Source organism: Balaenoptera musculus, chromosome 5, assembly GCF_009873245.2.
Source record: "Balaenoptera musculus isolate JJ_BM4_2016_0621 chromosome 5, mBalMus1.pri.v3, whole genome shotgun sequence".
Taxonomy (NCBI): domain Eukaryota; kingdom Metazoa; phylum Chordata; class Mammalia; order Artiodactyla; family Balaenopteridae; genus Balaenoptera; species Balaenoptera musculus.
The window spans coordinates 124,803,540-124,829,781 of record NC_045789.1 but is presented as its reverse complement, the minus strand read 5'-3'; positions in this window follow the sequence as shown (position 1 = coordinate 124,829,781).

Here is a 26,242-nt window from a genome sequence, read left to right as displayed (position 1 = left end):
TTTTTATTCTCATTGCTTTCTTATTTGTATTTTTTAAATGTTTATGATTATTATTTATTACACTTCCCTAAACAATTTTAAAATATATTGTTCTGACTATATGTTATAAATTTAGTATAAATTATAGTCATTTAGTATAAATTATAGTAATATTATCATTAAAATTAGTTGACTTTGAAGAATCAACACCAGCATAAGCTACTGTACCTATATAGCAAACTACTCTTTGTAAAAGAAGAACCAAAGGCTGTGTGTTTTAGGAAGAAGCAGTCTTGGACATTCTGTCACATTGGGCAATTTAAAATAAAGAGAATACTTAGGAGCTATTTTGATGAAGATTTCTCAATTCCCAGTACTGATAATAAAGGCAACCAGTAGCCAATTTTCTTTAGATTATCTGATTTCTCTTTGTTGCAGCCTCACATGATATAACTATGCAATAGAGCTGTTTTCACCAAAGAACAGACCAATTAAAATACTTATTTACAGAAGTACTGTGATTCTATTAAAAGGCAAAAGAAGTTCAACTTAATGTACTCTGTAATGTACTATTTTATTATGTATTTTCTTTACAATTAGCCTTTGTTTTTTAGAGTTAAATTAATTTTTGTTGAATGAAATGACTTCAGGAAAGTCCTTTTATAATGGTTTTCAAATGCCATTTATCCTGGTTTGTCATGTTGTGTGCATTTGTAAGTATGAATGTACTCTTTCTACGCATTGGCAAAAGAATAGAAGCAGAAAATAATGACATTAGTTACTAGTACAAGCAAAATTATTAGATTAGAAGTGTCTATAAAATCTTTGTCAGGCCTGCCTGGGTACAATTTTTTTTTAATTTGCAGTGGTTTGTATACATGTTGCCAATAATATTTTGCAACTGGATGACACATGATTTTACTTGAACAGTGAAGGACAAAATCACAATTGCAGAAGACATTTTTATAATCTGTTTTTTCAGAGATCACCCCTAAACCTTGTAATGAGAGTGAAATACAATTGCTAAACTCTTGTTGGTTAATGTAAAGATATAACTTTTCTGAACTGTACTTTACCTTCTTCATAGGATTGTAAAGATATTCTAATCAACTTTATACCTTGCATGATATAGTAAACCTTTCCAATATGTATGTTAATATATGTTGGGTTTGGATTGAAATATTGACCAGATTTCACATTTGAAAATAAACTCATCTCTCATTAGAAAGTTAAAAAAATTAGTATATATTAAAAACTAGGATGAGATACTTATTTGGCATCATGCATTCCATATATGTATGGTGACCACAGGTTGAGCTTGCAATTACATATTCCAGTGTTTAATGAGCACCTGTTATATAAATTAGCTTTAAGTCTGAATGCCTGCTTTCACACACTACTAAAAAAGGGGAGGGTATTATATGGAAAAAGTATATTTAAAATTTAAATGAGGTCTTGCGATTTTAGTTGTTTTCTTAATCGTACCTCTGATCTCATTGTAGCCACTAAGTGGGTCTCAAAACTATCTTCCATTCTTCACATCTCATAATTTAGATTTTATACCAATCAAGACTCAGTTATTTCTTAAAACAGCTATTAATTTTTCAAAAATTGAAGATGTATGATAATTATTAGCTATCCAGAATGACTAGTTATCTGCTACCTATAGTAATTGGAAAGTTGGTGCTTTAAAACCCTAAGCAGTTCAAACAATATAGTCCAAATTAGACCTTGGTAGTGATAAATCATTGCTGATTTTAAGTAGTATTGAATCTGCTTAGATTTGCATTTTTGGATAACTTTTCTGTACTATAGATTGAAAGAGAGAGCAACACCAGGAGCAGGGAGAATGAGGTTAGAAAATAATTATAACATACATAATAAATGACTGAAGTCTGAGATAGGGCAATGACATTAGAAATAGAGAAAAAGGGTTGAGTTGAAAGATGTCTCCGGTTCCATTGAGTTTATAGTGTTTACACATGTATATACTCTAAAGGAAATAAAGTTTCAATATTTTTGCAACATCATATATAATATCTAACATATTCTTAGAAATTTTATCTATATGGTTGTATCAGTCAACATCCCAGCAGGAAGTAGATGACACTCATTCAAATTATGTAATTCGAGGGCAGATTGATAAATGTATATTATAGAGTTGGTGAATGTATCTGAAGGAGAAGCACATGATATCCTGCACAACATATCATCTTTGATTTTGTAAAAAAGATGCAGTTTATAGTACCTATAGATGAGTTATGTATTATACAAAACAACCAGCTACCCATAAGATATGTCAATTTTTAATAACTTATTTTTCATTTGCATGCTACCTTTGTGCTAAATTTTACAGTATGAGTTATAGTTTCATAAGTATTATTGAAATAAACAAAAATTGTAGGCAAAATAGTCATCTGTATTTAGTGGAAGCATTTAGAAAGTAAATTTTTGAAAATCTTATTCTTCCTCATCTTCTTAAGAGAAGACTGCATCTCTGTTTTAAGTGTCATTGAATATACTCCTTTCCTTCCTTCCTTCCTTTAATCCTTCCATTTTCCATCCATTTATTTATTTAACAAATATTTATTGAAGGCTTACTCTATATTAGGTCATGTGCTTGTTGCTGGGGATACAGATATGATTAGGAAACTATTGTTCTCAAAGAGCTCATATTATATTAGAGCAGATATAAACATATATACAAATAATTGCAATGAAGTGTGATATATATACTAAATACTGGCCATATTTTCAAGCTAAATGGTGGCAGAAAGTGAGACAAATATTCCCTGGTTCTTATAGTATCAGGATTGGCTTCCTGGAAAGCATGTGAATAGGTTTTTGAAGGTTGCACATATCAATCGCAGAAAGGTAATCTAGATCAGGGTTTCTACAAAGTGGAACTATTGACATTTTGGACTGGGTAACTCATGTTGTGGGGTGACTGTCTTGTGCATCGTAAGATGTTAAGCAGCATTCCTATCCTCATCCACTAGGTATATATAGGGTGGGCCAAAGAGTGCCTTTGGTGTTTTTAAGAAAAAATAAAAGACACATTTCTAATTTTCACCAAGAACTTTATTGAACAATGTATTCAACCTTTTGTTCCACAACCTTCTGCCATTTTTCAGGCAACTTCATAATTCCATCTTCCCAAAACTTTTTATCTTTTCAATCAAAGAACTGTTCCAGGTACCTTTTACAGTCTTCCAGGGAATTGAAATTTTTCCCATTAAGAGAATTTTGTAAAGACCGAAATAAATGGAAATCCAAAGGTGCAATGTCTGGTGAATACGGCGGATGAATCAGAACTTCCCAGCCAAGCTGTAACAGTTTTTGCCTGGTCATCAAAGAAACATGCGGTCTTGCGTTATCCTGATGGAAGATTATGCGTTTTCTGTTGACTAATTCCGGACACTATTCATCGAGTACTGCTTTCAGTTGGTCTAATTGGGAGCAGTACTTGTTGGAATTAATTGTTTGGTTTTCCAGAGGAGCTCATAATAGAGGACTCCTTTCCAATCCCACCATATACACAATATCACCTTCTTTGGATGAAGACCGGCCTTTGGTGTGGTTGGTGGTGGTTCGTTTCACTTGCCCCACGATCTCTTCTGTTCCACATTATTGTACAGTATCCACTTTTCATTGCCCATCACAATTTGTTTTAAAAATGGAACATTTTCATTATGTTTCAGTAGAGAATTGCTTGAGGAAATATGGGCAAGCAGTTTTTTTTTTGCTTAACCTATGAGGAACCCAAACATCAAAGCGTTTCATTTAACCAAGCTGTTGCAAATGATTTTCAACTTGATTTGGATATTTTGAGTATGTCAGCTATCTCCCTCGTGGTATAACGTTGACCGTTCTCAATTATTTTTTCTATTTGATCCCTATCAACTTCAACTTGTCTACCCAACTGTGGAGCATCGTCCAGCGAGAAATCTCCAGCATGAAACTTCACAAACCACTTTTGACACATTTGATCAGTCACAGCACGTTCTCCATACACTGCACAAATCTTTTTGTGCGTTTCAGTTGCATTTTTACCTTTCTTGAAATAATAAAGCATAATATGCTGAAAATGTTGATTTTTTTCCTTCCATCTTCACTATTAAAATGGCTACACAAAAATTCACTAATTTTGATGTCTTCTTTTAAATGCATGCTGATCTGACAGCCAGCACATACAATCTAACAAAATTGTTTCGAATAAAGTTAAAGACAACTAAGAGCTACTAGAGCCATTTGACGGAAAAAAACAAGTGAACATTTTGGCCCACCCAATATTTATATAGCACCTCTGCCCCCAGTCCTAACAACCAAAAATGTCTCCACACACTGCCCAATTTCTCATTGAGAGAAAAACCTTAGATTTTTAAAGTGGTAAAAGTAGAAATTAGAAAAATATTATGTATCTATAGTATTTTTATATTTACCCATATATTTACCATTTCTAATGTTTTTCATTTTTTTTATGAATTCATGTTTTCATTTGCCAAGACTTTCTTACAGTCCAAAGGATTTCCTTTAGTGTTCCTTTTAAGTCAGGTCTGCTAGCAACATATAATTTTTATTTACCTTGGAATATCTCTATTTCACCTTAAGTTTTGAAGAATAGTTTTGCTGGATATTGAATTCTTGGTTGATAATTTATTTCCTTCAGCAGTTTAAATAATGTCATCTCACTTATACAGTGATGTATGTCAATTATACCACAGTAAAACTGGACAAAAAAAAGAAAATCATGAAAACAAATTATGGGGATTGATTTGCATTCGTATCCATAACATGTTTTATCCCTGCAGATTCAGAAACTGTTTTGGAATTACCATATATAGACTAAGCTATTTGTCAAATAATTATTTTATATTGAAGGTAATTTTTACCTATCATATTGATCCTACAAAAACACTCAAATAAAATTTTGAAATGTGTACCTAAAAAAAAAATGTAGCTGCAAATAAGATTTGGAGAAATACCGTATATACAATAATATGTATAAAATGACATATATACACTAATATGTATAAAATAGATAACTAATAAGAGACTGCTGTATAAAAAAATAAAATAAAATTCAAAAAAATTTTCAAAATAAACCTACATTAACACATCAAAAAAAAAATTTTGGAGAAATGTGCATCATGCTAACATGCAGTGGCATTGTTGGTGAAAATGACCTTGCAGTGTGTGAGAACGATAAATGGCCTTACTAGTCAGAGGTTACAGTGGTGGTAGTGGTATATGTATTACTTAGTTGAGGCTATGCGCGTGTGAAGTGGACACTGAGCGAGCCCATGCTAACCATATATTCCAACCAACCCTGAATATGAGAACACGTGCAAAAGAAACAGAAAGGGGTCCAGTGTAAAATAAAAGCCAGGGCAAATTGGTAAAAAATATTTAACTTTGAGTGTACTCTTCTACCCACACAGGCTTATTAGGAGGGTATGAAATATTTAAGGACTCAAGGAGTTTGAGGAAAACCTCTGTTAAACATCGACTGACTACTAAGCTAAACAGATAAAGAAGTGACTCCTGGGACTTCCCTGGTGTCCAGTGGCTAAGACTCTTCGCTCCCAATACAGGGGGCCCGGGTTCAATCCCTTGTCAGGGAACTAGACCCTACATGCATGCTGCAACTAAAAGATCCCGCATGTCCCAATTAAAGATCCTGCATGCCACAACTAAAGATCCTGCGTACTGCAACTAAGACCTGGCGCAGCCAAATAAATAAATACATATTAAAAAAAAGAAGTGACCCCAAGAAACCAAAGAAAAAGAGAAAATCTTGAAAGCAGAAAGAGAAAATAAACTCAATAGGTATAGTTGTACATTGATGCACTTAATGATTGGCTTCTCATCTGAAATAATGAGGACAAAATGAAGTAAGATGACATTTCTTTCTAGTGACTCTTTCTAAGCAAATAATTTTTATAAATTGTTCTAAGTATTGCTTAATCTTTTTTTTAAATTGTGGTAAAAAAAAAACCCACATAAAATGTACCATCTTAACCATTTCTAAGTATACATTTCAGTAGTGTTAAGTATATTTACATTGTTGTTCAGACAATCTCCAGAACGTTTTCATCTTGCAAAACTGAAGCTCTCTACCTATTAAACAACTCCCCATTTCCTTTTCCCCCCAAGCCCCTGACAACCACCATTATAGTTTCTGTTTCTATGAATTTAACTCCTCTAGATATCTAATATAAGTGCAGTCATACAGAGTTTGTTCATCTGTGATTGGTCTATTTAATATAGCATAATCTCCTTGAGATTCATAAATATTTTAGCATGTGACAGGACTTCCTTCCTTTTTAAAGCTGAATAATGTTCCATTGCATGTATGTACCACATTTTGTTTATCCATTCATCCATCAATGGCCATTTAGTTTGTTTCCATATCTTGGCTACTGTGAATAGTGCTACTGTGAAATGGGTGTGCAAATATCTCTTCAAGATCCTGCTTTCATTTCTTTTGGATATATACCCAGAAGTGGAATTGCTGCACCATATAGTAATTTTATTTTTCTGAGGAACCTTCATGCTGTTTTCCATAGGAGTAGCACCATTTTACATTAGGACCAACAGTGCACAAGGGTTCCAATTTCTCCAAATCCTCACCAGCACTTGCTATTTTCTGTTTTTTTGTTTTGTTTTGTTTGTTTTTTAATGGTAGCCATCCTGATGGATGTGAGGTGATATCTCATTGTCATTTTGATTTTCACTTCCCTCATGACTAGTGATGGTAAGCATCTTTCCATATGCTTCTTGGCCATTTGCATATCATCTTTGAAGAAATGTCTATTCAAGTATTTGCCCATTTTAAAATTGGGTCATATGTTTTTGTTGTTATTTTTAAATAGCTGTTTTGATTTCCTTCTGGGATTGTTTAAGCAGCAGAATGTGGGAGAAGTGTCTTGAGGATCATATATTAGCTAAATCTTCTTCCATTTCTATAAGCCTCATTATAGTGACTATTTTTTATATCATCGAATATCCATGAAAGAACATTAAAACTAAGTGGTTTAGACCAACTTTTATTCCTTAGAGTACTAATATCTTACACATAATGTGAGCAAACTTGAGTTATACTTTTTCAAATAAAAAAAAATGGAATAATAAAGTAGTAATTCTCTTAAAATTGACATAAATTCAAGGTCTTTTTTTCTCTGATATCTCTTTAAAATGCTTTAAAATCTTTTTTCTCTGATATCTCATTAAAATATCTCTTTAAAATATCTCTTAAAAAGCCATAAGAATAAATGTATAGTAATTGATACGTGTACATAATATCCCCAAATATAATAATCAGAAGTTGTTCATCATCTGTATTATTTAAGCAACATGTTGGCTTTGATTACAACCTATATAGTATGGCACATCATAGAGGACCTCTGCATCCCTCTAACTCAGCAGGCTGAGCTTAGGAGATCTGCACCAGGAGGCAACAGAAAACACTGCAAATAGCTCATCTTGGAATACAGCCATTATTTTTTTGGTCACAATTTTACTGCCTTCCAGTTATTCCAGGCTTGCATAACAACCTGTGCAAAATCCCATCAACATTTCCAGTCAACTCTGGGAATATCATATTCTTTGTTTTTCTTTCTTTTTTTTTTTTCAAGTGTATAGAACTACTACTCTGAGCCTAACTTTTTTAGGGTAATTTGAAAGCATAATTTTTGCTTTCAAAATGAATATATTTTCATCATATCAATTTACATAGAGAGAAAATTATGTTTTAACAAGTAGAGTCTTCCTATTTTTGCCCAAAGATGAAATTTGATTCTCACATATTATAATATAAAAATAATTAAACATACATGTTACATGTATATTTTACTGACATAAAAACTGAATGAAATACACATGAATTCAGAACCCATCAATTTTTATAACATTGAAGATATAATACACTGATTTCCAATGAGAAATGCTTCACAATTTAATGGAATTTATTATCACATTAAGATTGCTTTATGTTTAATTAATATTTATCATAAACACTTATATAGGGCTTATTATATGCAATCTACTTTCCTAAGTCATTTACATATTTTAAATCATTCAACACAATTTGAAGGAAGAAATATCAATATTCCATGAAGGCTGAGAAAGATGAATCTATTATTGAAAACATCTCAATATAAGCATATGAAAATCATGAGACTACTTAGTATTCTGAATAATTCAAATAGAGCTGAACAATTTTGATTCTGTATGATAAGTGTTTTCATATCACAAAATATATTCATTCAGAATTTTAGAAACTGTTCACCATTTCCAAATGCCAACATATGTGTTCAATCAATCTCAGAGGAAAATATGAAATTATGCACAAAACCATAATGATAGTACTTTCCTTAAAGTGCAATTAGCATGGACTCTTTATGTTTCATATCCTTGTTGGTGTAGGATCTGATACAAAAGAATTGACTTCAAAAATTCAGTTTAATTGAAACTTAGCTCTCATTCTTAACCAAGAATATAAACCATATTGAATATCATGGCTACACAAATATATGATTTTTTTAATGCCTGTGTGAAAGTAGAAGCTGGTACCTTGATGATAGCATGCTTCATCATCTTTAGATGATCAAAGAATATTAAAAGAAAATGTCATGTTTAATGATTCGCAAAAGGGTATTTTTATAACCTTTAGTGTCAGTGAATCAAATAGGCTGGTAATCCATGAATATCAGAAGAGAGACACAATTTGAATAATGTTCCAGGTGTCTAAAAGCAATCTCTACAGAATATGGTTGGGTCATTTGAAAGGAAGAGAATTAGATAACTTCTAGGGAACAAAAGAAGGGCTGATTAACAAGAATAATCAACTTGGGAAAGTTGATTCCTCCAAGTAACTCAGGGTAAAATTAGGCACAAAAGAAAAGGAGTATGTTGTGTTTTAGCGGTTGTGGTTGACTTTGTCACAACAGTGCAACAGACTAGAGAAGAGTTATCCCCCAAATCCTACTTTTCCAGAAAGAACCATAAACTCTTCTGGTAGTGCTCCCAATGTTTGGTTTGGGTGGAGAGTAAATATTACCAGACTTCCATTGTGAAATATTCAGATTTTCCAAGGAGTCTGCCAGACTGAGAAAGTAAGGGGAGTTGGACACATGATTTTTAGCCATACCAAAGAAAAGGCATTTAGAAAATTAGTTAAAAGTGACTCAAGTCAGCAGGTGATCATTTATCACACAGGATGTATTGATCTGGAATTGTACGTGACTTGAGAAATCTCAGTGTCATTCTAACAGACCCAGCCTGAGCTCTGCACTTGACTGAGGAAAGACTGAGGACCACTGTGTTAGAACACTGGTGGTGAAGATGATGAAACCTTCATTTACTTGCCAAATTCTATACTGTCCTTTATCCAATAAATTAAGAGGTCTTTGGGAATGGGAATATGTATATTGCTCTATTTGAGCATAGTGGGATACTAAAGAATTGCCTTAAAATATTTAAAGGTCTGTCATGTGGATGAGTGGTGGCACTGATTTCCTCTATTTTCTGAAGCCAGTTAGGAGAAGAGAATAAAGATAGGCAGATGAAACATACAGGGAGATAGACTTGGTTGCAATAAATCCATCTGTAACGTCCCCAACCATAGGAATGTTTAGCTTCTGAACTCATTTTTGAAGAATCTCATTGTTTCTTAAAGAAGCCAATTGTAGTGCTAAATTTTGGAGGGTGTTTTTCTTTAGTTCAAGTCCATTAGAAGTCTAAATAGTTTTGTGATCTTAACCCTAGAAGCCCTTAACAACTGCATTGTGGGAGAAAGGGAAGAGCCCGTGGATGGTAATGCAGCTCTTAGGACAAAGGATTTTGTTTCTTCTTTAGCTTCCATGTTATTAGAGTGATTTTCTCTAATCAGACAACCAAAGTCCTCTTGACTATGTTTACACGGTCCTTACCCTCTTGAGTTTAATCATTTTTGACTGGTCTTCAGCCAGAGTCAAATATACCTGCATTGAATGCCTCTCTGCACTGAAGCTAGAATGACCTTGACTGTGGTGCACTAGCCAAGATATTTCTCTTACACTGGACTTTCATTATGCCATTGGTAATATTTTATACTGTATTTTTTGTAGACTGTATAAGTTGGAGAGCACACAGATAGCCAAGGAATACATTCTAAATTTTCTTTAAGCTCCCAAACAATGGTAGGTCAGTTTTCAACTACATAAGTCTAGTCAAATTTTGTAGGAAAATATATAATTAAATTATATTTTTTGCTCCAAATAATTTGGATATTTTAAATATTCTAGTAGCTATGTATTTTCCAAATAATTTACTATACTGCTTAAATAAGAAAAAAAAAACATTAGTTTCCCTTTTCTCTAGTTATCAATGAAATGTGATTATTTAAGATAATTTAATATAAACAACATGTTATAAGAATGAAATAAAGATGAATAGAAGTGTATTCATGGTATTAATTCAGTAAGGCAATTATTGCTAGTATAATCTAATGTGACTTATTTATTAATTTGTATTCATCATCTATAAAGTTACAAGAAAAATGTCTATACACACTGAGATAATAAACATACTCCCTTCTACTTGAAAATCTAAGATTCAAAAGTTAAATAACTTTTTTCTATATTAAGGGAAAATTATAAAATATAAACATTGATAAAAACCACCCCAAATAACTCTGTCAGCATATTGGCATCATCCAAAATTCTCTTATTGTATTAGTGCGTGTGCATGTGTGTGTGTGTATGTGTGTACTGTTGTCTGTGTTTAAGGAGATGCCTGAAAGAAATGACCTTTAGATTCTAATAATGATGTTGTAAGCAGCATGCTTCAGATTGTTGAGGTAACAGATCATGGGATATTTTCCCTCAGAAATGTTGGTTGACGTTGAGGTTGGCAGATTATTTATTTAGGGCTTATAGGCATAGTATCAACCTTGTAAGCATTTGCATTCTGAGCCAAAGGCCATCAAATTAATTGCTCCATATTTTTGATGTTCAGGAAACGTTTCTATAGTTAGTAAGCGACAAAGTCAGGATTCCAATCCAGGCAGGCTGGCTCCAGGGGTCGTACTATTGACCATAATGCTGCACTGCCTCTCTAACTGCACTAAGGTAAACAGACTTGGAGGGATATTCTGAAAAAGTCCTATGGTCCTGGAAAACTGAAGAATAGCAAGAAAAATGGGCATCACAGGGGACTTCATGGATTACAGAAAAAATGGAGAATAAGTAATGGATGGATGAATAAAAATGTTTTTAAATTCAACTGTGGCGTTTTTCTGTTAGTAAATGAAAACAAGGTATTCTAAATTGTAATTTTAAAATTCAGAAAATTTAACAACACCTTAAGAATTTGTTCCTTTTTAAAAATATCCTCTAAATACTCCAAAACAAACATTTTGACCTGAGATTCAGAAGATAAGTAGAAAACAATGTCTTGATAATAAAAACTAATCTAGTCACAGTATTGCTATTTCCTTTGGAGTATTAAAAAGCCCATTTTTTCCATTTGGATTTGTCTATAGTTTAAAAAAATAAAAATTAAGTTAGATATGCTTTATTTGATACATTTTACTTGAATGCACCAAATAATAATGTAACAAAAAAGTTGTTAAATTGATTCAATTCATCTCATAAATCATTTTAACATAATATTAGTTAAGGAGGAACACATAAATACTAAGTATAGATCAAATCATGTTTTACTTTTAATCCTAGGTACCTTTGTGAGTCACATGTAGCGAGGTCATTTAGGAATCTCATATCCTAAAATATGAATCAAATGATTTAAATATGGGTATTTTTTATTTCATTTATTCATTATCAAGTGTTTGTTCACTCTCTAACACGCCAAACACTGTAAACACTAGGGATGCATGGGTTTTACAATCCAGAGTGGAAAGCCACACATAAAATATTTAAATATAAATGCAATTAATTGTTAGAAAGAAATATTGAGTTTTTACAAAGTGTAGACTGGAGGACCTAATGGAATCTGGGCAGAAACCTTGTCATAGAAAGAGGAAGAGCCGATGGACACATGGGAAGTGGTGGTGGCAGTAATATTCTGGAAGGGTGAGGCAAAGAGCACTCCATGTAGATGGAGAGGCATGTGAAAGTGCCCTACAGGTGAATGGAATTTGGAATTCTTGAGGGACTGAATAATTCTAGATACGATGCCAGAGAATGACACTAAGCAAATTTGGAAGGGCAGATAGGAGCAAATCACTTGGGAATTTGACACATATTTGGAAATATATAGGTTTTGTGTAAGAGTAGGTAGAGGGTTTTAAGCTGTTGAAATGGCATGACAAACATTCATTTTTAACATCATTCTAATGAGATAAGAGTCTATATAGGGAGAGTAATTAGAAGTTTCTTGGTGAAAAATGATAGTGGCCTAGACTTGACAGGTTTTAATAGAAGTGGTTTGATAACTGAGATATCTATAAGACATATGAAAGGTATTTAGGGCCTAGAGATTGTTGAATATGGGGAGTGGTGAAGAAGAACGATGTGTGATACACTGAGGCATTCAGGCTTGGTGTGAATACTGAAAAGATTGCTAGTAAACAGCCTATCACAGTTAATGGCACATAATAGTAAAGAAATAATGCAGGAAAAACCTTTTGGAGGGAATGGATATGTTTATGGCATAGGTGTGGTGATGGTTTCAGGAGTGTATACTTATCTTCAAACTCATGAAGTTATATATGTTAAATATGTACAGGTTTTTATGTCTGTATTACCTCAGTGAAGTGGTTAAAAATGTAATAAGCCAGAAACTAAAGATAATAAGAAATAAATAGGAGTCAAGGAAAAATCAGGTGGATACAGAGAGAGGCTAAAGATAAATGCACTTTGTGGTAACCACATAATAGACCTTTAGGAAAAGAGAAGAAAAATAAAATAATTACATGTACTGTCTTTTCCACTGTTTCTTCCCTGAGCTTTTGATCTATTCTTTAAAACTTGCTTTTTGGGGTTTCAGTATCTCCAGCTTTTTTCATTTACAGGAGACCAAAATATCCATAAAGCATAATAAGTATTAATTTTGCTATCATACAAATATGAAGTTTATATGCCTAAGTGTGAAGGAATAGGCTACTTAGCTGCTAGGTGAACATAGATGGTTACTCATCTATGCTGATATTTAATTCAAGTGCATATATAGTAAAATTTTGCACAAAATTATGTATTTTATTTGGACAGATATTTCATAAAAGACTTGTTTCAAATACTCAGATTTATTTCAATGACTCAATATATTGTAGAAATTTAAAATATGAAGCATTCACAGGTTTGTCTTTTCATCATACTTTATCAAATTTTATAAGGAAAGTTATAGATTTGGATGACATTTGTAAATTTTGGAATTAATTAAGAGAAAATTGACATTCTCCTGAAAATACATAAGATATTGGGTTTCCCAAGTTTCTTCCTGAAAACATTAGAATAGAGCACAATATAGCTGGAAGAAATTGCTCAGAATATTGCAGTGAATGTTAAAGCAAATATATATTTCATAGGGTATATCTTAAGTGTAATTATTTTTAAATGTTTTAAAAAGTTCTAGTGCCTGGTGGACTTAGATCACAGTAGTCATGAATGGAAAAATACCTGTTAGATTATCATGTTCATCCTTCTGCTTGGGCAGGATATGCCTCAACCCCAAGAGAGGAGTTAGCACTTCACATTTGCCAAGAAAGTATAATACCTTATAGGGTGCATAAGGGAAATCTTTTTAGAGCCAAGTCAATATAGTGTTTGACTTCTATCCAATAAATCCCTCAAAAAAATAAATGTGCTTCTGTCATTCCAACTACACAGATCCTGGAAATCACATTCTGTTCTAGTTGGAGCATTTGCAAAATCTTATCAAGAAAACTATCCAATAAGGATATATTGCCATGCTATTTAAGGAAAGAAAAATGGAAGAAAATATCTTAAAGAGAAAATATCTTAAAGAGAGAATATCTTAAAGAGAATTAGGATGAACACATTCCTGAATCAATATGTTGGAAGTACAAAAAATGTTAAACTATGATTAATGATAAATATTTCTGAAAAAGATAAACTAGATATTCCATTTACTAGTTAAACAACTAGCACTGCAACTTATGCACAAGGGAGTATAATAAATCCTACATGATGAAGATGAACAGTAGGAGAGGGAAGGCAATGTTGTGAATAATATCAATACAGGCTGTTTAATATTTGAAGCCGTTTCCAAGCACAAGGATCTGTTATCCCACAGCTTATCACCACTTGGTTGTGGATAAGGAAGTCTGTTAACTCTTTAGAATCACTGCATTTGTATCTCTCTGTTTATGCATTCCCAGTCTCCTCTGTTGGTACTGTTTTTTTCTCATTTCATTCCTTAAAATGGGATGGCTCTAGGTAGAATCTGGTCCACCATTGTGTTTTGCTTGGTACTCACAATATTTTTAATAATTAGTTGTCAATATTTAAAAATTATATGAACATCCAGAGTTTGAGCTTTCCTTGATATATTTTGTAATAAGAAAAATTGGTTAGAGTTAACTACAAGCACTCCCTAAAAGGCATTTGTTCTGAGGCCACTACAGCCTCCATCACTTTCTTTGACCCTTGACCTTGAGTCACAATGTCAGTGGCCATTTATCATCTTTTTATGCTATTATTATTTTTTATATCTGGACTGTTTTATTAATTTATACCATCCGACTGGCCCCAGAAGAAACTAGAGTTTGAAAATTTCATCTCCTATTTTGGATTCCTTGATGATTCTGTTCAAGAACCTGTCATCTCTCTGGGTGAGATTAATGACTTCTATGTCCCAGTTACCAGCTGTATGTTGAAACTCCATAATATTCTCCGTGTGGAGTTCACTCTTGAGTTCCAGATATTTTATCTATTTTGCTAGCTGGATACTTTTGTTTTATAACGTATAGGAAGGTTAAATTCAATACGCGTAATCTTAAGCTCATTTTTCTTCTCTCAATGTGTTGATCCTTATTTATGATCACATAGTATGGCACAGCCAAACACCCAGAATCCCACCCACAGTCTTCAGAGACATCCATGGATCTTCCCTCTTCTCCAGTTTATCCATACATAATGCCTTAAAATTGTATATCCTAAATCTCTTTCAAATCTGTTTACCTATTTCTGTCTTCACCCCCTCCCCTATAAACCAAGATGATATCATATCTTCAGTCTATGCTAATATTTGGTATCCTTTGAATTAAAAAACAGGCTTCAAATTTGTATCCTCACCTCAAGCTGTGTTTTTCTTCAGTTAATGCTCAACAGTAGCCTGAGTCCTCTTTCAGATAAACACATCTTTTCATGTAAGTGCCCTATGTAAAATACTTTTCCTGATTCTCTTTGAATAAAATCAAAACTCCTACCCATGTCTTACCCAGGTCCAGATGACCTAGACCTGGCTGATCTCTCCTTGTGCTCATCTTCTTCCCTTAATACCCCTTACTCAATGTATTAATCGTCATTTAAGTTCCTACAATGCACTACAATTTTCACCTCTGGGCATTCATTCCTTCTTTTTTTTTTTTTTTAATGATTAATAGTGTTTCTTTTTCTTTTTTAATTTTTATTTTATATTGGAGTATAGTTGATTAACAATGTTGTGTTAGTTTCAGATGTACAGCAAAGGGATTCAGTTATACATACACATGTATCTCTTCTTTTTCAAATTCATTTCCCATTTAGGTTGTTACAGAATACTGAGCAGAGTTCCCTGTGCTATACAGTAGGTCCTTATTAGTAATCTATTTTATATATAGCGGTGTGTATATGTCAGTCCCCAAACTCCCAATTTATCCCTTCCCCCCACCTTTCCCATTTGGTAACTATATGTTTGTTTTCTAAGTCTATGAGTCTGTTTCTGTTTCGTAAATAATTTCATTTGTATCATTTTTTTACATTCCGCATGTAAATGATGTGATATTTGCCTTTCTCTGTCTGACTTACTTCACTTAGTATGGTAATCCCCAGGTCCATCTATGCTGCTTCAACTGGCATTCTTTTTAATGGCTGAGTAATATTCCATTGTATATACGTGCCACATTTTCTTTACCCATTCATCTGTCAATGGATATTTAGGTCGCTTCAATATCTTGGCTATTGTAAATAGTGCTACAATGAACATTGGGGTACATGTATCCTTTCAAACCAGATAGATGCCCAGGAATGGGATTGCTAGATCATATGGTAGCTCTATTTTTAGTTTTTTAAGGAACAACCGTACTGTTCTCCATAGTGGCTGTACCAATTTACATTCCCACCAACAGGGTAGGAGGATTCCCTTTTCTCCACATCCTCTCCACAGCATTTATTGTTTGCAGACTTTTTTGATGATGGCCATTCTGACTGGTGTGAGGTGATACCTCACTGTGGTTTTGGTTTGCATTTCTCTAATAATTAGCGATGTTGAGCATCTTGTCATGTGCCTCTTGGACATCTGTATGTCTTCTTTGGAGAAATGTCTATTTAGGTCTTCCACTCATTTTTTGATTGGGTTGTTTGTTTTTTGGCATTGACCTGCATGAGCTGTTTGTGTATTTTGGAGATTAATCCCTTGTCAGTTGCTTGGTTTGCAAATATTTTCTCCCATTCTGTGGGTTGTCTTTTTATTTTGTTTATGGTTTCCTTTGCCATGCAAAAGCTTTTGAGTTTAATTAGGTTCCTTCTTGATATGATTTCAATTTTCTTAAATTTACCAAGACTCACTTTGTATCTAGCATGTGATCAATCCTGGGGAATTTTCCATGTGCACTTGAGAAGAATGTGTATTCTGCTGCTTTTGGATGGAATGCTCTATAAATATCAATTAAGTTCATCTGGTTTAGTGTTTTATTTCAGGCCTGTGTATCCTTAATGATTTTCTTCTGGATGATATGTCCATTGATGAAAGTGGGGTGTTAAAGTCCCCCACTATTATTGTGTTACTGTCGATTTCTCTTTTTATGGCTGTTAGTATTTGCCTTGTATATTGAGGTGCTCCTATGTTGGGTGCCTATATGTTTACAAATGTTATATCTTCTTCCTGGATTGATCCCTTGATCATTATGTAGTGTCCTTCTTTGTCTCTTGTAACAGTCTTTATTTTAAAGTCTATTTTGTCTGATATGAGTATGGCTACTCCACCTTTCTTTTGATTTCCATTTGCATGGAATATCTTTTTCCATCCTCTCACTTTCAGTCAGTGTGTGTCACTAGATCTGAAGTGGGTCTCTTGTAGACAGCATATATATGGGTCTTGTTTTTGTATCCATTCAGTCAATCTGTGCCTTTTGGTTGGAGCATTTAATCAGTTTACATTTAAGGTAATTATCAATATTTATGTTCTTATTGCCATTTTGTTAATTGTTTTGGATTTGTTTTTGTAGGTTTTTTTCTTCCCTTCCTCTTTTGTTCTCTTCTCTTTTGATTTGCTGACTAACTTTAGTGCTGTGTTTGGATTATTTTTCTTTTGTGTGTGTGTATCTATTATAGATTTACAGTTTGCAATTACCATGAGGTTTTGATATAGCAGTCAATATATAAACAAGATTATTTTGAGTTTCTGGGCTTTTAATTTTAAATGTATTTCCAATATCCTGCATTTGTACTCTCCTCACTATTGCTGGTTTTGATATCATATTTGTGTGTGGATGATTTCCTACCGTCACTGTATGTTTGCCCTTTCTGGTGAGCTTTTTCTGGTTTCTAGTTGTGGCCCTTTCTTTTCCACCTAGAGAAGTTCCTTTAGCATTTGTTGCAAAGCTGGTCTGATGGTGCCGAATTCTTTTAGCTTTTCTTATCTGTAAATCTTTTGATTTCTTCATCAAATGTGAATGAGAGCCTTGCTGGGTATGGTATTCTCAGTTGTAGGTTCTTCCCTTTCATCACTTTAAATAATCATGCCACTCCCTTCTGACCTGCAGAGTTTCTGCTGAGAAATCAGCTGATAATCTTATGGGAATTCCCTTGTATGGTATTTGTTGCTTTTCCCTTTTTGCTTTTAATATTTTATCTTTGTCTTTAATTTTTGTCAATTTGATTACTATGTGTCTTAGTGTGTTCCTCCTTGGGTTTATCCTCCCTGGGACTCTCTGTCCTTCCTGGACTTGGATGACTGTTTCCTTTCCCATGTTAGGGAAGTTTTCAGTTATTATCTCTTCAAATATTTTCTCAGGACTTTTCTCTCTCTCTTCTCCTTCTAGGACCCCTATAATGTGAATGCTGGTGTGTTTAATGTCATCCCAGAGGTGTCTTAGACTATCCTCATTTCTTTTTTTCTTTATTCTGCTCAATGGTGATTTCACCATTCTGTCTTCCAGCTCACTTATGCATTCTTCTGCCTCAGCTATTCTGCTATTGATTCCTTCTAGTGTATTTTTCATTTCAGTTATTTTATTCTCCATCTCTTTTTGTTTGTTCTTTAGTTCTTCTAGGTCTTTGTTAAACATTTCTTTTATCTTCTTAATCTGTGCCTCCATTCTTTTTTCTGAGATCTTGGACCATCTTTACTTTCATTACTCTGAATTCTTTTTTGGGAATTTTGCCCATCTCCACTTCAGTATGTTGTTCTTCTGGAGATTTATCTTGTTCCTTCATCTGTTCATTCCTCTGCTGTCTCATTTTGTCTAAATTTCTGTGATTGCTGTTTCCATTCCACAGGCTGCAGGGTTGTAGTTCTTGGTTCTGCTGTCTGCCCCCTCATGGATGAGGCTGTCTAAGAGGCTTGTTCAATCATCCTTAAGGGAGGGACTTGTTCCTGCCCACTGGTGGGTGGATCTGGGTCTTGTCCCTCTGGTGGGCAGGACCATGTCAAGGTGTGTGTTTAGCAAATAGTTGTGTGCTTAAGAAGACTTTAAGGACCCTGTCTGCTGATGGGTGGGGCTGTGTTCCCACCCTGTTGGTTGTTTGGCATGAGGTGTCCTAGCACTGGAGCCTACTGGCTGTTAGGTGCAGCCAGGTCTTGGTGAGAAAATGGCAGCCTCCAGGAGGGCTCACACCAATGAGTACTCCCCAGAAGTACCACTGCCAGTGTCTTTGTCCCCACAGTGAGCCACAGCTGACCCCACCTCTTCAGAGACTCCAATACCAGCAGGTAGGTCTGGCCCAAGCCCTAATGAGGTCACTGCTTTTTTCCCTGGGTCCTGGTGCACACAAGAACTTGTATATGCCCTTCAACAGTGGAGTTTCTGTTGTTTCCTGTGGAATTCCTGTGATTAAACCCTGCTGGCCTTCAAAGCCAGATTCTCTGGGGGCTCCTCCTCCCATTGCCAGACCCCCAGGCAGGGGAAACTGATGTGATGCTCAGAACTTTCACTCCTGTGGGAGAACTTCTGTGATATAATTATTTTCCAGTTTATGGGTTGCCCTTCTGGTGGGCATGGGATTTGATTTTATCACAATTACACCCCTCCTGCTGTCCCATTGTGGCTTGTTCTTTGTCTTTGGATGTAGGATATCTTTTTTGGTAGGTTACACTGGTTTTTTGTCAATCATTGTTCAGCAGTTAGCTGTGATTTTGGTGTTTTCGTAAGAAGAGGTGAGCTCACATCCCTATACTCTGCCATCTTGTGCTCTGGGCATTTATTTCTAATATTCTCAGTTTGAAATTCTGTACTCTTGTCACATAAATAATTTCTAATTCTCATCATTAAGATCATAAATTTTATTTCCTTAATAGAGTCTTCATTGATTCTTCTAGACTATGACATAAACACTTGACACCTCTAGACTCTATTCCTTCAGTATAGCACTCTCATATTTGCATTCAAATATCTATAATTCCAATTATATTACATGTACAGGGAATGCAAGAGTAGGCTCTGTTTTACTGATCATTTATCTCTAGCATCTACCACAGATCCTGACATATATTAGTCATTCAGGAAATATTTGTTGTATAAATGAGGTTATGAATAAGGAAATGTTCATGCATTGCAGCAATAAGGTCTCTAGTTAAAACCATATGCACTCATCCATCTTGAGATTTGGTGTTTGCAAAAATAAGCTCTAATTATTTTCATCCTATGACCCCAGTTTTCATTAAAACAAGAAAAAAAGCAATTGCTTTATTGAGGGATCACAGACAAAATTACTGTATTTTTATATTTACAGCAAGATGTGGGGATTTTTTTCTTAGTAAGAATAATACGGATAATATAACATTGATATAAGAGAATCATGACACTGAATATTAGTTGATTTCTTACTTTCAATTTTTATTCAGTGTCAGCAATTTACTTTTCATATTCTATTTACTTCTTTCCCACAAGTCAGGTTGAATGGTGAAGTTGCCTGCTAGTGAGTCCTAAAATCAATCTTCTGCCAAAACATATGCAAAAAACACTGGTTGAATGAGAGAATTTAAACTATAATGTAGAATTGTCTATGACCAGCAGCTATTATAAGAATGCAAGGCTCCTCCAAAATTATCTATCATGAAGTTACAGAACACAAAAGAGATAAAGATTGTAACAATTACTTATATTGTATTGCAATTACAGCCATAATGGTTGCTAAGAACACTGAAGAAGTATGAAATCATTAATAGAGCATATCAACAGCCAGGATAAAAAATCCACAACATTAAGAAACATTCAGAGTCTTATTTGGAGTGCTACTAGTCAACAGAGTTGTAGAGAAACTAAGGGTTATGTGGTACAGAAGATGGAAAAAAAGAGCCAGTTGTCTGAGACTAAAGCATTAAAGCATTATATTACACAAATGGTCTCATAAAAATTAAGATATCTTCGAATTTGGTAAGAATTAAAAGGCATGCCAATATTCAGTGTTAAGAAAATGATGCTAATGTACTGTATTTTTGAGTAATTAACTACTTTCATTTTTTCAAAACCATAAAAATAGGCATACTCCAGGCTCCTCAAATTAAAATCTAGGAATTTCTTCACATGGATGTGTGCAAAGCTTTTCCTATAGAAAATTTGCTGTGCTTCTACAATAGCAAGCAAAGAAAAATAAGTCAAAAAGGAACAAACAATATTTACAACCTAATGACCAGTATTAGGAATATACAGCGTTTACTAATGTTGTACACAAGGATAGACAAATGAATAAATGCATGGGTAGATATAAAAATAGGTATCAAAAAATGTGCAAGATTATACTCTAAATAGTAACAGTGGTTATTTCTGAATGGTGGGTGTTTAGATTTTAATGAATTTTATTTTTTTTTATTTTATTTTCTAATTTAATATCTCTAATTTTATGCTCCACCCCATATTGACAGCACCAGATTGACATAACACAATCTCAATGTTTTATGAGATAACTTCTAAGCTGAAAAATACTGTAATGATTTCCAACTCAGTGTAAATTTAACCAGATGTAAATTTAATTATTTATTAATTGGAAAAAGTTATGAACCAATTATTATTATTTTCTCACGTTTGTAATAAAAGTATCATTTTTCTGTAATCTCATACGTTCATTCAAATAAATCATTATTGAGGACCGGACAAGGCACTATCCTAAATTCAGGAGATTTTCATTGATGAATAAGAAAGAGAAAATCTTTGCCTTCCTGACATTTATGGTCTAAGAAGTCTCTAACACTATAAATAACAACAAGATTTAGGGACAGTTATTACCAACACTGGAAACAAACTAAATGAAAATAAAGGTCCCAACCATACCTGGTTAACATAGCCCTGAAAACACAAATTCAAAATATTATAATATGCAGAATATAATTCAAAAAACAGTATCTTATTATAGCTTTTATAGTACAAATTGAAACTATTTTATTCCTTTCATGTGCTGAATAAATATTTGTTGAATGACTTAGTGAATGAGAGAAAGGATACATCAATACATTTTTCTATTTGTGTAGATACAGTGCTTAACCTCAGTCAGTGTGTTTCATCATCTGGAAATTAGTTATAATGCCTATCTCAAATATTTTTTTTAAAAATTACCTGAGATAATGTAAGAATTTTAATACAGTTGCCTTCTATAAATATTAATTCCTTTACTTCATAATATACTTCCCTTTCCCTTTAGAGAACAATAAAAATTTAATAATAGAATAGTGAATTATGGAAACCAAGGATGAAATGGGAAGGAGATGTTTATATACACCCTATAAAGCTTCTGACTGACAACTTTCAAGAGCATTAAATCGTTTCACCTCACCCTGAGAGTTGCTGTTAATCTTCAGGGCATGTTAAAATCTCATTGCGAAACTTGGCTTCAAGTGCATTGATTGCCCTAAAAATAAACTTGATATTACATTTCTGTATATAATTGGCTCTCAAGTTTGGCTGGAGTTTCAAATAGTATAGGAAAAGAGGAGTCTAAACTGCCAATGAGATCATATTCATAGGCTGAGGAATTATTTTACCACTTCCATCTGTGACCTCAGTTTCTATTTCATACTGTAGGTCCTGTGTAGCAAGAAGTAGAAAAGAAGAAACAGAATAATGTTTAGATGCATTTGATATTGCAGTTATACCTGAAAAATTCTGTGAACACAGAAGAACATTTTATACCTCAGTGAACCTCAGTATATTCTATTCTTAATTAAATTCTATTACTAAACAAACAATATGACTTCCTATGTGATTATTATCAATCTACTCCAGAATGATATAGGGTATTTTAGCAATGAGATTGTTAGGTGAAAGCAAGAAAAATTTGTTTTGTATCTTTAAATAGAAAAGAAATTTACTGGAGAATACTCGAGAAGTTTACAGAAATTTTGAACTTTCTAAAGAGCAGGTTTAAGGGTAAACTTTCAGGAAACATGCCATAAAACATTACAGATTGAGCCTGAGGAAAATACTGTCCTGCTGTTGCTCAGCAGTCAAGCTCTAGAGGAAGTTGCAGCCATGGCCTCCCCATGAATACCTTCTCTGCAAGGCATGAGGCTTTGCAAACTCTGATGCCCATTAATGCTCTATGCTCCTGCTGCCACTATAACCAGGCAAATCGATTAGGTCCCGTGTTTAATTCTCTCAGTTACTCACTTAAGGACTTAAAGACTCTAACAGGTAAGTCTGTTTGTTGTGTGTAGACTTATCTAACTGGGTACTAGCTGTAAAGGACAGGGGTGAATTTCTGTTTTAGCAAATGACATCATGAACTTAAGAATTATTCAAATAAAGGTAGGGTTTTTTGGCATGTTAGGTAACCAGGAAACATGGTAATGATTTTCTACAAATATTAATATTTCCAAACGGTATTTATTTTGATAATATGGATTTTAAGCAGGAACTTGGTCAATTGAGGTGTGCCTTGTATTTATAGTAGCAATTTACATTTTTGTCATATTTATCAAAAGCTAGGGCAAAAGGCTTCTACAATTCCTTAATTCAGAGTGCTTCGATGCTTGACATATCAAGGACAATAACGGTGCATATTTTACCACTTAAAATTTGGCACAAAATTAAACTATGCATTCATTAAGATAGCAGATCAACAAATAAAATAGTATATAAGATATAAGATAATGAATTGAGAAATCAAATATTTTTAAAAATTATTTTACTGAAGTATAGTTGATTTACAATGTGTTAATTTATACTGTACAACAAAGTAATTCAGTTATACATATATATACATTCTTTTTCATATTCTTTTCCATTATGGATTATCACAGGATACTGAAAATAGTTCCCTGTGCTATACAGTAGGACATCGTTGTTTACCCATTCTATATATAATATCAATAGTCTGCATCTACTAATCCCAAACTACCTGTGCATCCCTCCCCCACCCCACTCTTCACCTTGGCAACCACAAGTATATTCTCTGTGTCTGTGAGGCCCTTTCTGTTTCATAGATAGGTTCATTTGTATCATGTTTTAGATTCCATATTTAAGTGATATCATATGGTATTTGTCTTTCTTTTTCTGACTTACTTCACTTAGTATGATAATGTCTAGGTCCATCCATGTTGCTGCAAATGGCATTATTTCATTCTTTTTTTAAGGCTGAGTAGTATTCCACTGTACGTATGTACCACAACTTCTTTTTTTTTTTTTTTTTTTTTTTACCACAACTTCTTTACACATCCATCTGTCAATGGACATTTAGGTTGCTTCCATGTCTTGGCTATTGTAAATAATGCTGCAATTGACATTGGGATGCATGTATCTTTTTATAGTTTTGTCTGAATGTTTGCCCAGGAGTGGGATTGCAGGATCATGTGTTAATTCTAATTTTAGTTTTTTGAGGAGCCTCCATATTGTTCCCCACAGGTTGAACCAATTAACATTCCCACCAACAGTGTAGGAGGGCTCCCTTTTCTCCATACCTTCTCCAGCATTTGTTATTTGTAGACATTTTAATTATGGTCATTCTGATTGGTGTACCTCACCACATTGTAGTTTATATTTGTATCTCTCTAATAATTAGTGAAGTTGAGCATCTTATCATGTGCCTACTGGTCATCTGTATGTCTTCTTAGGAGAAATGTCTATTTAGGTCTTCTGCCCAGTTTTCTATTGGGTTTTTTGTTTTTTTGTTAGTGAGTTGTATGAGCTGTTTGTATATTTTGGAAATTGACCCCTTGTTGTTCACATTGTTCGCAAATATTTTCTCCCATTCTGTAGGCTGTATTTACTTTTTTATAATGGTTTCCTTTGCTGTACAAAAGCTGGCAATTTTGATTAGGTCCTATATGCTTATTTTTGCTTTTATTTCTATTGCTTTGGGAGACTGACCTAAGAAAATATTGGTATGATTTATGTTAGAGAATGCTTTCCATATGATCTCTTTCAGGAGTTTTATGGTGTCGTGTCTTATGTTTAAGTCTTTAAGCCATTTTGAGTTCATTTTTGTGTATGGTGAGAGGGTGTGTTCTAATTACATTGATTTACATGCAACTGTCTAACTTTCCCAACACCACTTGCTAAAGAGAGTCTTTTTCCCATTGTATATTCTTGCCTCCTTTGTCAAAGATTAATTGATTGTAGGTGTGTGGGTTTATATCTGGGCTCTCTATTCTGTTCCATTGATACATATGTCTGTTTTTGTGCCAATACCACACTGTTTTGATTCCTGTAGCTTTGTAGTATTGTCTGAAGTCTGGGAGGGTTATGCCTCCTGCTTTGTTCTTTTTCTTCAGGATTACTTTGGCAATTCTGGGTGTTTTACGATTCCATATAAATTTTAGGATTATTCATTCTAGTTCTGTGAAAAATGTCATGGGTAATTTGATAGGGATCATATTCAATCTTAGATTCTTTGGGTAGTATGGCCATTATAACAATATTAATTCTTCCAATCCAAGAGCACGGGATATCTTTCCATTTCTTTGAATCATTTTCAGTTTCTTTTATTAATGTTTTATGGTCCTCATCATATAAGTCTTTCACCTCCTTGGTCAGGTTTATTCCTAAGTATTTTTTGATGTGATTTTAAAATGGATTATTATTTTTTTTTACATTCACTTTCTGATATTTCATTGTTAGTATAAAGAAATGCAACCAATTTCTGTATGTTAATCTTGTATCCTACTTTGTTGAATCTGTTTATCAGTTCTAGTCATTTTTGTGTGGACTCTTTAGGGTTTTCTATATATACTATCATATCGTAAATATAATGAAAATTTTACATCTTCCCTTCCAATTTGGATATGTTTTATTTCTTTTTCTTGTCTGATTGCTGTGACTAGGGACTTCCAATGCTATGTTGAATAGAAGAGGTGAGAGTGGTCATCCCTGTCTTGTTCTAGATTTTAGTGGGAAGAAATCAAATATTATTGTTTTTGAAAAATGGGTAGGATTTATTTATTTACTTATTTATATCTGAGTATAGTTGAATTACAATGTTCTGTTATTTTCAGATGTCCAGAAAAGTGAATCAGTTATACATATATCCACTCTTTTTTAGACTCTTTCCCATATAGGCCATTACAGAGTATTGAGTAGAGTTCCCTCTGCTATACACTAGGTCCTTATTAGTTATCTATTTTATATATAGTAGTGTGTATGTCAATCCCAACCTCCCAATTTGTCCCTCCTTCTTATCCCCTGGTAACCATAAGTAAGTGTGTTTTCTACATCTGTAACTCTATTACTGTTTTGTAGGTAAGTACATTTGTACCCTTTTTTTACATTCCACATGTAAGTGATATCATATGAAATTTGTCTTTCTCTGTCTGACTTACTTCACTCAGTATGACAATCTCTAGGTCCATCCATGTTGCTACAAATGGCATTATTTCATTCTATTTTATGGCTGGGTAATTTTCCATTGTATATATGTACTACATCTTCTTAATCCGTTCCTCTGTTGATGGA